Below are 11,062 nucleotides of genomic sequence, written 5' to 3' on the forward strand. Positions count from 1 at the left end.
AAAATAATAGTAACAACGGTAATAATAGGAACTCCCTTTCCTCGCCCTAGCACAGTATAGCACAGCACAGGCCCTGCCCCAAGCTGGTGCTCTCTGCCAGGTAGCAGCCCCAGGCTCTGATACCACAAGGGCACACCATGCACTATGGACAGATGTCCTTCCACGCATCTTTTCTTGGGTTTGAAAGAGCAGATTAAACAACTTTCTTAGCTGTCCGGTCTTATAAGAAGTCACCGCCGCTGTAAAATGGAAGGTTGTCGCTGCTGAGAGATTGCTCATTTCTTCAGGCTACGTTTTTTTGTTTTTTTTTTAGATATCGTATCTTTTATTTGGATTTAATGAGGACAGACATTTTAATCAGAGGTTAGTCATTTATTTTTGCAAACTATTGTTTTGATTCATCATTTTTGCAGATAATTAAATGGTTCAGTTGGCACAGTGTCTACTTTATTAAAACAGGTAATTTTGGGGGGAAAAGAGATGCTATTTTTTGGATCACTGCACAAGAATTGCTTTTATCTTCATCTTTGAGCATAGATCCTGGTTGTTTTGCAGAAGGCTGTCTGGTCTGGCGTTTGGTGTCCTTTCTGGCTTGCCCTTTCACGATCGGGACGCTGGCCACTGTGCCCTTTGAAACACCCACTGCAGAGTAAATTCTGCACAGTTACCTTTTGGAAAGACTCAGCTTTTAATTGGCTTGGGGGAAAGAGCCTACATGTTATGAACTCTTCGGCACAGCAGTTCTTATGCTAAAAACAGATTAATTGTAGCCCTCGCGGTGGGTGGAGTTTCAAAGTCAATTACTGCTTGTCCTATTATAATTTACACACCTAGGATTTGAAAAAATCTGTCACTTAGTATAAAAATGAAAAGGTTATGTGTACCGGTTGGAGCACACCTATGACTTCCCGTTTGTCAATGCTCTCTGACCCGTGTATTTGTGTGTTTGCAACTTGTAGCTGCAGAACTGCACTGTAACTGAATCTGCAGCGAGATTCCTTACCGAGAGTAGTAACCTTTCAGATTTGGTCCTTTGAATCTATAATGGCTCAGGACACTGCCCTTTGTGTGGCAGCTGGCACCACAGGAAGGGTGCAGTGGTCAGCACCCGCAGAGTGTGAGGCGCCCTCTGTGCAGAGGTCCTGCACTCGCGTGGGAATGGCCCTTCAGGGGTCAATTTTTTACAAACAAATAGCTCACGACATTTGCTTTCTCGGATTTTTCCGTGTTTGTGGCCTGAATCAGTTAATTCACTCATTAAAAGGATTTATTTTGGATGGACCAATTAAAACTTTGGAGGCTAATTTTTTGCTGAGCTGTGCAGACCTCTGAAAGCACAATTTATAACGTGGCTTCTGCCCTTTTCCACAGAGAGCTGTCTTCCAGTACTGTAACCTCGGTGCTGAGAGAAACACAGACCTGCCGTTCTTTGTGCTCCAGCTCTAGGGTAGAGCTGCTGAAGCTTCCTTCCCATTGTTTTTAGGTGAACTGCCAGTCTGAGAAGTCCAGCCTAGCCCAGGAGCAGAACGCTGCATTTGTTTGCTTGCAGAAACCCTATAGTTTAATTTTTTTTTAATAGGAAGCTGCTGTGTAGTTTGGATATTTAAACAGTTATTAACCGAATGACAATTAACAGATTGCATAGACAGATTTTCTTTTGAAAACCTCTGAAATTGAGTACAGTTTGCAAAACTATCACAGCATAGTAATGACAATGAATTTTGATTTCCCGGAACTGATATTAGACTCCTTATTAAACTATGTGCATCTGCTTTTAATTTACTCCAAATAATTGGAAAATGCAATGAAGCTTTCCAATTAAAGCACGGCTTTATGCTGTTTAATAATACCCCCATAATATTATAGCTTATGAAGTGACAGGTGAGTTGGTGTATGAATAAAACATAAAGGCAGCAATAAGGGACAGAAAACCGGAGACAGTTGTGGGGATTTTAAATGCTGGATGTAATTTGCATATATTAATCTCTTCTTTTCAGCCTTATCAGGCATTCTTCAGTATTTGAAGTTAAAATAGCGTTGACAGGCGGGAGTACGCTTAGTTTTTTCAAGGATTTATTACTTGTATAATTTCTGATCTTTAATAAGCAGATATGACTGATCCTCATAGTTCTATAGAAATCGGTTAATTGTTCCAGATGGCGTGTACTGATTATGCAAAATTACTTTTCACACCATTTTTTTTGTGATGGAGTTTGGAGTAAAATTAAATTTTTTATAGCCTTCTTATCATGCTGTTTTACAGTGGTTTTTCCACAGAAGTTGAATTTAATCTACTATATTACATTGACCAGCACAGTTATTCTAATGTAGCATTTTGTGATTTGACAAAGAATAATAGAACACATTGCTCATTGTTCGTTACTGTGTCCCTAATAAAAAGGAGCTCCTGTGTATAGAACATAGCTGTTATTTATGAAGAATGCCTAATTCATACAGTTAAAAACGCAAAATTGTATTGTGAAGTAGTTCCTTTTGGGGAGGGAATATCTGGAAAGAGCAAATGGAAATAGGCTTGTTGCTGCCCATTTTACATGCTAAGGGAGGAGTCTTCTTTTAATGACCAGTGTGTTTAAATTGTGTTACTTTCTTCTCTGAAGGAGGAGAAAAAAAATACTAGACAATCTTATTCTATTAAGAGAGGTGTCACGGATCGACTCCTCTTGATTTGCATAATCCCAGAAGTCTTTCATAATTGAATAGCATGTATAAAAGGCGGTTACACTTCGGTATAGAGTACCGGGTGGCAGGGGTGGTGGTTGAGGGGGGAGGTCTGAAAACCTTCAATGATGATTTGCCTCTAACATTTTCCAAAGCCCTGATTTGTCGCCAGGCACCTGTGCTGGTATCAGGCCAAGTCCAGGTTGCTCCCCAGAGACGCTCGCATAGGCTGGTCCCAGGCCAGCCTCTCGGAGTGCCCGTCTGTCCTGTTTTTAGTAGTCTCTGCAGACTTACCCAGGACAGACCTGAGGGTAGGTCTTGGTGCAGCCGCGGATGTGGGACTGTGTCCTCTCGAGGGCAGCAGTGCAGTGGGCATGGGCAGAGAATTTGCTCTTGCATTAGAACTCCCTTTGATTAGGGCTGGGTATATGGTTCGGTGGTAGAGCACTTGCCTAGCATGTACGAGAAAATACCCTGGGTTTCATCCCCAGCCCTGCAAATCAAACAAAAGCAAAATTTCATTGAAGTATAGGTTTTTTTAAAAATATAGTAGATAGATATGTGGACATTTACTCCTGTGCAACAAAGTCTGAAGTTTGTTTCAAAAGAAGTTTTGTTTTCAAAAGAACACCCTTGCCTGCAGCCTTGCCAGGACTCTCAGGGCACAGCTTCTGTGTTCCTGTTTTATGGAGAGCAGAGCCCCAGCAGACTCGCGCATGCCCCTCTGCAGCCCAGCTCCTGCTCCAGGCATTCGCATCCTGCGCCCCAGCAGCTCTGAGGGCCTGGAGAACGCTTCCTTGTTTGAGCAGACTTGAGGAGGATTGGATCTGTTTAAGGAATCCAAATCCTCCTGACCCCAGGGGAATCAAACTTTTTTTTTTAATGTCCTTCCAGCAGCCATACTTGCTGCCCTTCACTCAGGAGGCCCGGCGAGGAAACGGCTTCACTGAGGCCTCTGCAGCAGGCTGTGGGGAGACAGAAGACACACAGAAGGTCTCAGGCCTCGCAGCTCAGCTCGAAGTATCTGTCTGGGTCTGCGGGGGAGGCGGCAACCCCGGGGGGAAGGACAGGAGTCGAGCTGGGGGAAGGCGGCAGGTGCCAGATGTTAATGCCGTCCACACCAGAAAGGTTGTACCCTGTCTGCTGTGCTGTATTCTGACCTCAGAACATCGGTGGTTAAATTCCACCTTCTGTCTGATCAGATCTTGAAGGAGGTTTGATAATAAGGTAAAATAGACTTGGCTAAGGGCAAGGGCACTTGGACCAGGCAGTGCCAATAGAATTCTGTTTCCACCTCCCCCAGGACCTTCCAAAAAACTCCAGACCTTTGACATATCCTCTTGTAAACTCCAAATGCATTTTTGTGAAAATGAAGATTATATGAAAAAGAAAATGCATAAATCAGACATGATTAAAAATATTTGTTCTAATGCAGTAATAATTTGGTAGTGATGCTTTCATCAGGATAGCTTAAGGCTACATTAAGTGGACAGACTTTATATGGATTCTCTAATTTTAATCTTCAAATGCTATCTAATGTCTCATTAAGACTTGCATATAATGTATCTTAAGTACAGTCATTAAATATAGTTTAGGGAGATTTATGTTCAGATATTGCTTAAAGATGTTTTAATAGGCCCATTTACTCTGATGATATTAATGAGCTCTTAATCCAGACGAAGCTTCTCAAAATAGTGGTGAAGACTCCCAGCCCCAACACAACAACTCAGAATCAGTGCCTGGTTTGGACAAGTGCCCGGTTAGTCCTCCCAACACCCCAGTGTCGACACAAGCCCCTGCCTGGAGCCTGGAGTTTCAGAAAGGGACCTCTCTGTAGGCCCTGACCCCAGTGGATCCCGTTCCCCCGCAGCCTGAGGGCTGTGTCTTCCCTAAGCTGTGAAGGAACGCATGCTAACGTGGCCAGACCTTGTGTCTCCAAGGTCGCCTGAGAGGCACTGGCGCTCCTGGCATTGTCACCGGGCACACGACAGGTTAAAGAGGCCGCTCCTGTGCCCCTCCCGAAAGCATCTGCCAGGTAGGGAGTGCGCAGCCTGGCATCCATATGTGAACAGCTCTGCCCCACGGTGAGCGCACTGTAAAAGGTCACGTGGCCGTGCTTTCATTGCTCAGGCATTCGGTATGGCTGAGGTATGTGTAATAAAGCGGTCCTGCTAATTCAGAATCGGATACGAAAATCTCTGTGTGTCCATAGCCACGTGCACTCCGGTTCTCAGGCCCCCTTTCAAACGAGTAGCAAAAGTGTCTCCGGGTTGCTATTTCCTCTTCTTTCAGAGAAATATTGAAAGACACACTTTTTTTGTTTCAATTATTTTAAGGAAGGGGAGGGAAAAAGAACCTATGAGTTCAGAGACTTTTCTAATTACTAAATTGGTTTGTTATAAAAAGATAATAGCAAATTTCTTCTTTTCATAATTGGACATTTCTTCCCTGTGGGCTGATGCGCACACAGCTCGTGCATGCACAATAAGTTGTGCTTTTGAAAAGCCATAACTAGCTAATAACAGCTACAGTGTCATCGGAGAGTAATGGTGTGCTGATTAGCATAATTAATGACAAATGGTGGTGCGGAATTGGTGGATTGGTTTAGCGATGATGAATGCGGCAGGCCGGGCTGGGGCCTGCCAACCAGGCCCCACTGGCTGTCAGCCCTTCTGTTCTCGCCAAAGCCGCCCTCATTAGTCAGGATGGGAGGTGCCAGTTTGTATTCTGTTTGGAGCACAGAAAACTTAATAATCCAAGCAAATGTGGCTTTGCCTTCCTCTTCTGCGTGCACTCACACAAACCTCCCCTCCCTTGTCCTCCCTGTGGCCCGAGCATTAAGACGCATCTCTTTCGGGATCCCTCCTGGTACGGAAAGGAGAAACAAAAGATAGCATCAGAGAGACCCAGGGATCTCAGCGCTTTCGTGTGCCCACAGAAGAATCACTCCCTTAGGAGGGCTTCTGTTTACCTGTGTATTTATAAGGGGAAAAGCGGTGAACTCGGTTAGCTATACATTCTGGCCTGAAACAAGAGTCTAGCGCATCTATCTTTGACTTGATCCATCAGACCTCATTTGCATTTGCAAATGAGACTGATAAAAATGGATTGACCTTTTAACCTTTAGAGGTGGGAAAAGTATTTCTCTGCAAGATTTCTGGGGCTACTGCTCCTTAACCGATAAGAAGCAACTCCTTTATCAATAAAGATGAAAATCCTTAATTTGCATTAGTGAATGAGACTAATTATTATATAGTTAATTAGCATCTGAAAATGAGGATTATCTTAATTACAAAGCACAGTTTCCCTAATAGCTACAAAACTGTAAGTTTGATCCGTGTGGAAATTGGTAACTATTATTATATAATTAGTGATAACATTCAATAGTACAGAATATTTAGACATAATTTGCATATGCAAATATAAATTACCTGAGCCAAACAAGTAGACCATTCTTTATTAGACTGTGATGTAGCCAACTGAAAGTTTCAGATAGCTGCCAGACGTCTAAATTAGTGGTGGGTCAGCAAGGAACTTTTATACTTAGGTGGCTAAATGGATTTGGCTTTAAGAAGAGTTAATAGCTGGAGGATTCTATAATAAGGCCAAAGTGCTTAGGGAAATCATTTCTTCACTTTGATATCAATATGTCTTTATTCCTAGATGTAGTTTCCCTACACATGCTAGCAATTCTGAACTTGGGACCTGTCTTACAATTATACGTCTTATAAATCATTCATAACACAGGAACACAGCCAAACAGGAAAGTGACAGTACAGGTCATGGGTCTTGGGGGAGACTCAGACCTTACTGAATTTTGTCCCTGTACCCTAGAGGTTCCTCCCTTAGAGCTCATTCTTTGTCTCCATCTCCTTCTCCCTCGGGTTGTAGCAGCGTTTCCTGAAGGTGTGCTCTCATGGCCGGGAGTGATTTTTAGAGTAGACGTAGATGACCTTTTTAATCTTTTACTTCACCTATAATAGCATACAACAGATATCATTGTTCAGAATAAGATTAACATAGATTATTAGTCTGTGCTGGCCTATGCTACGGTAACGAATCACAATGGCTTACAGTACACCATTCTGTATGTCACTCAAGTTACAAATGAGTATCTGGGTGGCTGGGACCCAGCTCTTTGTGTCCTCATCCTGGGAGTTAGCAGCCCCTAACTACCACATTGCTGTTCTTACAGTAGAGAGAGAGCTAGAGACATAGGAGAATCAGCCACTAGCTCTTAAAGCTTCTAGCCAGATGTGGCAAGGGAAGGCGCACAGCCCAGCTGGCACCAGTGAGGCAGAAGCCTGCCTGTGCTTTTCCCAAGGAGGCTTTGCCGTTGCTGTGGCAGTGGGTAGGGATGGTCACACTCTTACAGGGAAATGGGAGTGGACACTTGAGGAATGGCAGACCCACTGGAGGGAGGTATTTTGAGTTTAAAAAATAAGTGTCAGGTGGAAAGAAAAATGCGAAGATGGTAATAGTGATGGGAGACAGGGCTTCCAAGAGTCTGGGAAACATTGGCCACTAGCATCTGCAGCTTTTCCCTGTGTCAGCTTTAACCTTCAGCTCCTCAGGAGCTTGGTCCTCCTGGAGTAAGTAGGCAGAGACCGGAGATTTGGGCAGGTATCCCAGAGTGGAGGAAATAGCACCGCCGCTCTCTGGGGCTTATGGCCCATTTTGATCAAACTTGAGGCCTTCAGTGGCCTTGGCACATTTTGACTTTCCAAGCTTGCAAAAGTGACTTCCTTTCTTTGGGATTCCATTTTCCTAGCTGCAAATGACACCACTGGATCGAATGGCCTTTGTGTTGCTCTGCCCCACAACACCTCTCAGTGCCCCACGAGAGCCAGGCACCTCACAGGGGCTGGACAGAGGTCCCCAGGAAGTTGTGCCACAGGGCTGGTGGGACCCAGGTGCCGACTGAGTGTGAGCTGCCCGTCATTTCCTGGAAGAACCTAATAAAAAGTCTGTTGCTGGACAGAACAGTTCATTGAGAGATTTTCCTTTTTTTTTTTTTTTTTTTTTTGTTAAATCAAAACCAGACACAATATTTTCTTTTCTGAATTGTGAAAGTAGCGTGCTCATTGTTGAAAAGTTGGAAAATACATAAAAGCAAAGGGAAGAATATAAATATTTCTCATATTACTAACCAGAGCAACAAGTATTTTACAGTGTATCCTTCCTTGACATTTTTTTCTATACTGTATACATACAAAAGTACATTTCTATATCTAGTTATCTGTCCTATGTTGTTTGAAAGTTCCAGTTATTGAGGTGTGATTTACAATTTTAAATCTACCCTTTGCCCGAGCGTAGTTCAATGCATTCCAGACAGCCACCTCCAGAAGCCAGACAGAATATTTCCATCAGCCCCAGAACTTCACTCACACCCTGTGCTGGTCATTTCTCTTCCCCGTGGCTGGCCCTGGCAGTCACTTACCTGTTCTGTGTCGCGTAAGTGGAATCATCCCGAAGGCACTGTAGGAGTCCTCTCGTACTGGTGCATGTGGCTCAGGTTTGCTTCTTTCTCGCCAGCTGAGTCCATCCTGTTTTGAAACTGTCCCACGCCGCCTTCTTGTCATTGGGCTGAGTCCCTTTCAGGACAGTGTCCATGGTCCCGTGTTCCTCCTTCATCTGCATTCAGCCCATTTCGCGTCCCCAGTCCTCTGTGGCTGGGTGTTTACATTGTCTTCACTTCAGAAGCTAATACACAGGGACCCTTGAGCAAAACTGGTTTAAACTGCACCAGCGCTTATATGTGGGATTTTTTCTTTTTTTTTTTTTTTTTTTTATAATTTGAACGCTTGAACTATGGGAAAAAAACTTTTTTAAAAGTATGTCATGAATGCATGGAATATAGGTAGATAACAGTCCATTTTATTTACTGCCCTAAAATATACTCAACTTTATTATAAAAATTCTAGGGCCGGGGATTTAGCTCAGCGGTTCAGTGGCCTGCCTCGCAAGTGCAAGGACCCGAGTTCGATCCCCGGTACCAAAAAAAAAATAAAAATTCTAAATTTTTTAAAAAACATAGACACGTAGAAACTTACAGATGGCACATGGTGCCATTTTCAGTCCAAAGAGATGTAAGCAGGGGCCGGGGTTTAGCTCAGTGGTTCCACTGTCTGCCTCACAAGCAGGACACGAGTTTGATCCCCGGTACCAGAAAAAAAAAAAAAAAAGATGTAAGCAAAGATTCAATACTAAATCACAACTGCAGAAAATTAGCAGTCATGTATATTATACTACTATAATAATTTTACAGCCCCTTATTACTTTTCCAGGGAGTCAGAGGTTAGACCTGAATTTTCTTTCTTTTGAGACAGTCTTGTGAATTTATCCAGTCTGGGCTCAAACTTGCCATTCTTCTAACTCTGCTTGCAACGGTGCTGGGATTATGGTATGTGCCACCATACCTGTATACAGCTTACGCCTGTATTTTTTACTATATAGGAAGTCAGTTCCCCTAACGCTTTCATTGTTCAAGGGTCACCTGTACTTTGGTAGGCATTGCTTTAGATAAATGTAGGTTAACACATTTCTAAATATTTTGCCACATAATAAATTATTCACTAGATAGTTGAAATTGCTCATAATAACATCTATACACAAGAGGATTGTTTCCCAACCTCCCAAGCCTTAATCACTGGCTAGTATTGTCCGGGATCCTCATCAGTCTGGAAGGTGGGATGGTGTCTTCACTGGGGGTGAGGTGCACTGTGCACAGCATGGTTGGCCATCGCACTCTGTCCCTCGGTCCATCTGTACTCAGCCTTCCGCTTCTGCAGCCTTGCCCCAGGGCATCAGGTCCAGCAAGTTCTGTATGTGGAGAGGTTTCCTTCCGTTCTCGTGCCACTCCTGCCTTTTTCTACTTGGCGCTTTGTCCTTGGATTTTGAAGCTGCCTTTATTTCATGGTGTATTCTGGTACTTTCATTTTTTTACATTAAAATCTAAACTTTACCTGAAATTTGCTTATCTGACACACAGATCTGTTTTTCCAAACTATCATTGTCCCATGTTCCTATTTACATCATCTTCCTTTCTTTTTTAACCAACTCATTTGAAAAACACTCTCATAATAACCTCTTATCAGCTGTAACGTGTTTTGTGGCCTGTATTCTGTTTTGTTGTGTTGGTTTTCTTTGGGTTTTTTTTTGTACCGGGGATTGAATTTAGGCCCTTGTGCTTGTGAGGCAGGCACAGGAACCACTGAGCTAAATCCCCGGCCCTGTGACCTGTATTCTGTTCATTTGACTTGGATGCATATTCTGCTGGGAGGATACCACTTGCAGTTATTATAATTGCGTATGTTTTGATTCCCTATCTTATTCTTTGTAGTTGTTTTTCAAAATGTTCTTCGTAGTCCTAGCTCACTTTTTTTTATCCACCTGAAATTTAGAATCACTTGACATTCCAAGGAAAATACTTTGATTTTGTCTGAAAAAAACATTAAGGCTATAAATTCATTTGGGAAGAATGGTCAGCTTTAAAACACTTATCTTTCCTTCCAGAAACATGACTCTCCATTTGTCCAGATGCCTTTTTCTGTTATTCAGTAAAGTATTAAGCTCACTGTCTGTTTCTCCCTAGGTTTAAGCTTTTAGTTGTTGCTTTGCCCATTATGTTTTAGCTGGCATGTGTGTGGGGGGTGATTGGTTTTGAATACTTCGTAAGTGGTCGCTATTTCCGGGCGCTTCCACTTGGACCTATCTGATCTCTCGCTAGACTACAACAGCCTCATCACATGTAGACACTTATGTCCTCCTACATCACTTCTTCTTCTTGCTTTACATTGTCATCTAGGCCATTCAAGGAACAAGGGACAGTGGCAGTAATTTACTTTCTTTCTTACCTGGCTCCTGCCTTTAATGGGGTGGTAGGTTTTCAGCTATGTCCAATATAGATGATAATTTGGGAGAGAGAGAGTTTGATAATATTAAAAGGACAATTTTATATCTGCTTCTTGGGAGTTTTCTTTAAGTTTAGGCACTACTTTGAATTTCATATAAGCAAATTTAAGAATCTATCAATATAATATCGTGTATTTTTCTCATTTAGCTTATTGATACAAATCATTTTGTTATGATGATTTAGCATTTAGAAAGTTATGTCTCTGAAATAAATCTTACCTTTTATGTTGCAGTGTTCTTTAAATATACTAGATTTGGGCTGCTATTATTTAAGTTTGGATTTCAGCACTAGTGAAAGAGAGATTGGGTTTAATACTGTACTGTCAAAATATTATTTTTTAGTGATCTAAGATTCAGAGTTGTTTCTTTCAAATCAAATATAAGAATATTTCTAGCCAGGGATTTAGCTCAGTGGCATCGCTGCCTGCCTCGCAAGCACAAGGTCCTGAGTTCGATCCCTGGTACAAAA

The 11,062-nt window shown here is 42.6% G+C and overlaps 1 protein-coding gene across 1 annotated transcript in view; it reads left to right on the forward strand.

Annotated features, from left to right (window-relative positions):
• Positions 1 to 11,062, forward strand: part of Mvb12b (multivesicular body subunit 12B) — a 164,421-nt gene that overhangs the window by 104,001 nt on the left and 49,358 nt on the right. The gene's annotated exons all lie outside the window — the stretch shown is intronic.

This window comes from Fukomys damarensis, unplaced genomic scaffold, assembly GCF_012274545.1.
Source record: "Fukomys damarensis isolate Sample0158 unplaced genomic scaffold, DMR_v1.0_HiC HiC_scaffold_36, whole genome shotgun sequence".
Lineage (NCBI taxonomy): Eukaryota > Metazoa > Chordata > Mammalia > Rodentia > Bathyergidae > Fukomys > Fukomys damarensis.